The following is a 6,061-nucleotide window of genomic DNA, read 5'->3' as shown; positions in this document are numbered from 1 at the left end:
TCAGGGCATATGGAGCTTTTAAACAAACATGATTTATTGTACTGTTGTCTCTCTACAGTTGATCATACAGATGTTTGTTTCTCTGTATCCTGTTTAAACTCTGAATGCTGTGCACGGAATAACAAACGCTAGCTGGCAATGCAAGAGATTTTAGGAGTAATCTTCTATACCCGAGGAACCTGCTGGGAGGGTGGGAAGAGAATGTTGAAAACGTTACAGAAACCCTTTATAGGCAGTGTAGGGAAAAAGAACAGGTTTACATAGAAGAATCAAGCAGATAATCTCGATTATAAATTATGTATTAGTACTAAGATGCAGGTAAAGAAGGTTACCTGATCATGTGTGATGCTGCCTTTATTCATCAGTTTTGCACAGATTTTTCACATAATAGGGATTATGTCTTATGTCTGTACCACGCTGTGTGCAACATCAGGAAATGTAGAACACTAAAAATAAAGTATGTTTGTCTCCATAGCACAGTGGAATGAAAACAGATGGTAGGCAGCACATATGGCTGCCAGCAGTTGGGAACACCCATTTACAGAGTTCTTGCAGCTTAGAACAAAACAAGCCAAAACAAAGGAACACCAAGGGGGAGCAGAGATTGTGCCCAGCAGATACCAGGATCTCTGTCCTCTTGTCTATGTTTCTATCTACTCTCTCACACTCTCTTTACCTATAGATGCTTAAGCTAAAATTGAAAGTATTCTGCCAGTTAAATTAGTGTGGCTTCTTAGTATTTGCCAAAATTTAGCATTTATTAAATATAGACATCTAAAATAAATCTTCTCTACCCACTGTGGGTTCAAACCTCTGGTTTGCTCCTATTATAACAAATCAAGGTCAAGCGGCCTCAAGTATCTATATTCAGTATGTATTTGTGTTATGAAATATCAAAGAGTATAAATGTGACTTCCTGACTGAATAAGAGGGCCATTTTGTTTGTTTGCTTGCTTGCTTGCTTTCCCTTGTTTCGATTTTTATGTTGATTCCTGCTCTTTGCCTTTTTTGTTTCAGTTTTGTAGTTAAGCTATTGGCTTCATTTATTAGCCTACTTCAGATTCTGCACTGCTATCTTTTTTTCCTATGCATTTATACCTAATATAAAATGCATCTTAATTCTATTTTAATTTATACAGAGGATTGTAACAGAATATTTTATCATGCAGTTGCAAAAACTAAGTTAGTTTCCTCACTTTTTTCTATGCTACAAGGAAACAAAATGGATAAAGATACTCAAACTCAGCAAAAAAATAAAAAGAAAGCAATAGTCATTAAAATGGATGGTACCCATAAAGCAACAAAAATGGCAGGGCTTAATAACATTTAATGAGGAAAAATAATTTAATGGTCTACTCATAAGCTAGTGACCCTTTTCACCGAGGCATTTTCCTATTTGCTCATTTATATTTAGGTTACTGAGAAAAGTGCTCAGAATAGGGGACAGCATTTCTGAGAAGCAGTAAAAGATTTAAGTTACATCCATTTATTTTTAACGTTTTCTTATTTTTATTAGTCTAAGCTGTGGAAATCATTTTAAAATTAGCAACGGACTCCTGCTTGATGTAGATTAATTCCTTTCTTTATCCCAGAAAGTGCTTTGTGAGGTTCTTTTTTGGGGAAAAAGAAGTATTTAGAAATTATCTAGTGACCTATTGTAACAAATGCCCTTAAGAGGACACTGCTTTTAATGAGCATGAGATTTCAGTGTGACTGAATGTCTGGCATAGACTGGAAGGACTGGGTCTTATCACTGGATAGCCAGTGACCATCCAAACATGTTATACAAGGACGGAAGACACTACTGCCATATAGATTCATATATGTAGGGTGGTGACACACTGGAACAGGTTGCCCAAGGAGTTTGTGGATGCCCCATCCCTGGGGACATTCAAGGCCAGGCTGGATGTGGCTCTGGGCAGCCTGGTCTGGTTGGCAACCATGCACGTAGCAGGGGGTTTGAAACTGGATGATCTTTGTGGTTCTTTTCAACCCAGGCCATTTTGTGTTTCTGTTATTCTATGATTCTATATTGAGTGTAGCATTTCAAAGCATGTTCTGTTAATTTGTGACTTTTACTGCAAAATATGCATATTATATATTATATAAATATGCATATTATATATATATTCTATATGCTATTTCATATCTTTACAGTTGTGGTAATGTAATGTACAACTCCTGTGTCCTTGAAGTATCAGGGGAACGTACTTTTCCCCACATAGACAATCAGCTAAGAGCTGAATTGTCACAATCAGGAGGAAATAGCAGAATTACTTTAGATATGCAGTTCAGATGACAATATACAGACTTCCTTGTGCAGCAACTATAACAAAAGCAGCAAAAGAAAATGAAGGTATCCCAGAACAACATTTGAGCAAACTCTTAGTAAGGTAGGTGGAACAGCTGATAACAGGCTCTTAGAGCTGATGAAAAGAGTGGCAAAGTACAGAATGGAAAGAGGTTACAGCTTCTTCCCTCTGCATTACCCCTGTGAAGAGAAAGAGACGAAGTAATAGAACAGAATGTGTGTATCCATGCTTGTATTGTAGCAGCTTTTGCTTTTATCCAAAGCATCAGTGAAATACATGATACATTCAAAACGAAGTTCAACACGGGCCAAAAGATGTAAAATTTCATTGGCCAAAAGGAAAGTGCCTCTTGATGGAATGTATTATGAATTCTGGAGGATTCTGTTTTCTTGTAGTAAGAAGTGTGTCAAAAAACTGTTTCTGATTCGGGTGGCTTTTTCTGTTCCCTTGTTAAAGTAAGGAGCTCCAGCTGAAGTATACTTACGGTTTCCATAAGCAAGTATGGCTTCAAAGAAAATGGGCAAAAGAATAATATTAAAGTAACAAACTGGAGTTCCACGAGAAGTCTGCAGTAGATAAAGCAGTACAAACAGGAGGGGTTTGTACTATGATTTAAGTTTCATACCTGAGGATAGATGAATGTAAGATCGAGTTAATGCTGAGAAACAAATGCCAAATTTGCCTTATCTGATGCTTGCTTAACAAGCAAAGTCAATTGTTTCAATCTTTATAAATCAAATCATTCTAGAAAGAATTAAAATGGAACCTTATGAATGCGAATTCATTAATGTTTTGCTCAACTGTCAGAACTAAGCATGAACTTCCTTCATAAGAAATTATCTTAGCCCCTGACCGTATTGTTACTGGTACCGGTTATTTCTTTCACTCACAGTCAATATTTGAGGTGGTTTTCTTTCTTTGGGGGGGTGGAAGGGAAGGAGAGAGGGCAAGAATTTTTTGCTTTACTACAAATCCATTTATTTTCTTTAACAAGGATGAAAACCCAGAGTTTGCATTTGGTGAAAAGGAGACTGCAGTTTTATTTGACGCTACACCAACTAGCTATATTCTGCAACTTTATAGTTTTGTCACCAGTATTTCATGTCTGTACATTAGTTTATTGCTGAAAATGGATTCTTGGATGACAGAACGATATGAAGAATGGGCGTTCATTCAGTCCCAATATATAAACTTCAGAAGAGGCAGGAAGATCTGCATGCTTTTCTGGCTCACACAGTCAAAATTTATGATAGGAAACAGACACTGAAGAGAAACCAGCACTTGCCAGATTATATGTGCTTTTTTAAACTTGGTATTTTATTGTATTTACTTCACATACTGTACTCATTACCAACCTTGTGAGGAAATGCAGCCCTTTGTAAATATTCAGTGAATAAGATGAAGTCCATCTGCCAACTGAGCATGGAGGGAACGTGTACTAGTGAAACAGTGATGCAAAGATTGGGTATGTGGAAAGAAAGGAATCTGATTTACTTTTAAAGAGTAGAGTTACTGGTAGATGATGAATTCAGTGAAAGTCAAGTAGGCCCTGTTGTACACCAAGACTTCAATTCCATAACTAGAGAGGATTTTACTTAAAAGGTTGTATGGAAGAGGCACTGCAGTAACAGTGTTACTTGTCAGTCAAGCAGAAGTCACCACTAGCAGTACTGATCAGTGGATTTTGTTTGTAATGCATATTAGAATAGGCAAAACAGCTCTGTGACACAGGATTTGTTACGTTAGTAGTGAGATGAATTTGTCCTACAGTGTAGTCATCTTTTGGACTATCTTAGATTTAGCCAAATATTTCTGTTAGCCTTTCCACAGTTCTAGATGTTCCTTGATCAGCATGTGATACCAGTTACCTCCTGTGTCATCCCTTCCTGTCTTCTTCATGATTAAGAATCCTCTTAACTTTCCCTTCTAACTCAGTGGGTTTCATCCTTGGAAGCAGCTTCTGCAACAGAGATCAAGGCAGCTCTCAGTGAGTCACAATATGTTTAGATGCCAGCACCATGTTCTGTCTTTCTCTTGTGTCCCCTGTGTATCACAGGCTGATACCCCAAACCCGTAATGCATTCTTCAGCTCAGTTGGAGCAGTTGTTTATTCCCTAATGGGCAATCAGAACAGTAAGCCATGAGGATAAGTGTAACATGGTATATTGAGTGAGTTTCTTTTAATGTCTCCCTCTGAATTTGCAAACTCTTGTGGCTGGAGACTGTCCAGCTTTTTGTCTGCAGCACTTCTATACCCACAGGATATTCACAACAGAACAACTGAATTCTAGGCTAGTATCATTGCAGTATCACCCTCAATAACTGCCCTTCACTCTCTTATTCTCCCATGTTCCTAGTATTGTTGCTGTTACCAGCAGGTCAACTAATGTCAGAAATCTGAGTGGTAAGGGAGGTGGTGTAAGGGGTCCACAAGGCAGGGGGAAGGAGAAGCAGCTGTCCTTCTAAGGGCAGGATGTTAAGATCAGAAAGGTAAGAAACATATGTTTTAGCATGTTTATGTATTTAATTCAAAATGCCCGTGGGGTTCCCAACAGAATTAAAACAGCAGGTTGTATGGGGAGTATTCTGCTTGGCATCTCATAGAAACATTACAGGAAGGACAGCTGTAGAAATTGCAAAAGAAATGTAAAGAACCAAACGGAGGAATTGAATGTTGTTACGTGCTGCGCTATGGAATTCTGTTGTAAGGATACTAATGTTGTTAAATTGGAAGTTTAACTCTGTAGGATGATACAAGCACATAAGGAATTGGGAAGAATTTTTTCTTTTGCTCTCCTTTTAAAGGATTAACTACTGCTCTTTATAATCTGCAAAGACTTGCAGGGGGGAAAATGCAAGGCACAGCATCCAACATATTAACATGCTAATTTAGCGGGAATGTAAAAAGTAGTTTCACTTGCTTGCATCTTCATGTTACTCTCTTACAGAACCTGTTAAGCAAGGCCTGGTCCTGGCACAGTTAGCAGCCCTGTGGGGAAACCTACCTTACCAATAGTGTGGCAGCTCCTCATGAACAACATGGGACTAGCACAGATCGAGGGCAGGATGAGAGATACTGTGATCATCCTGCTTGTGAAATGCAGTATTTAACAAGCAATCATCAAGTAGCAGGGAAGATTTAAACATTAAACGGAAGTTGTAGAGAGGCTTGGGAGTGCTGTGTTTTTGCATGTGTGCTCAGTGGGAGTGTGTTTATCTTAATGAGAGGCTTGGGAGCGCTGTGTGCTGTGCTATGCCATACAGCCATTTGGCTTTGTGGCTGAAAGCAGCTGTACTGGTTTGGTGAAGCAACTGAGAGCTAAAGTATGTGCCTAGCGTTCTGTTTGATTGTTGTAGCTTGTGCTGTGTTCTCATGGGGTGGTTAACATGCCTGTCTCTAATGCTTGTAACTGTGCTCTGTCTTTATGGTGCTCTGAGAGCTGATGCTGTTACTGCTATACTGTGCTTCACCATGAGATATGTACATGTACGTAATCATTTCAAGGAACAGTTGTACTGACTAGAAATAAGGAAAAAAAAAATGTTTTATGTTCTATTTTGAGCATTGAATATCACCAGGAACAATACCTCTAAATAATCTCTCAAACTTTAACTGCTGTGCAGCTTTAAGTGATTTCACTGTCCTTTTCAGTCCCTGTGTTAGCACACTCCTCCAGAATCATTGCTTATGTCCCAGAGAACTCAGTTCAGAGCGTTTTGAGAGGAGCGATCAGAAATAATAAATGGGA

Source organism: Excalfactoria chinensis, chromosome 2 (genome assembly GCF_039878825.1).
Source record: "Excalfactoria chinensis isolate bCotChi1 chromosome 2, bCotChi1.hap2, whole genome shotgun sequence".
NCBI classification, from domain to species: domain Eukaryota; kingdom Metazoa; phylum Chordata; class Aves; order Galliformes; family Phasianidae; genus Excalfactoria; species Excalfactoria chinensis.
This window is presented reverse-complemented; position numbering follows the sequence as displayed.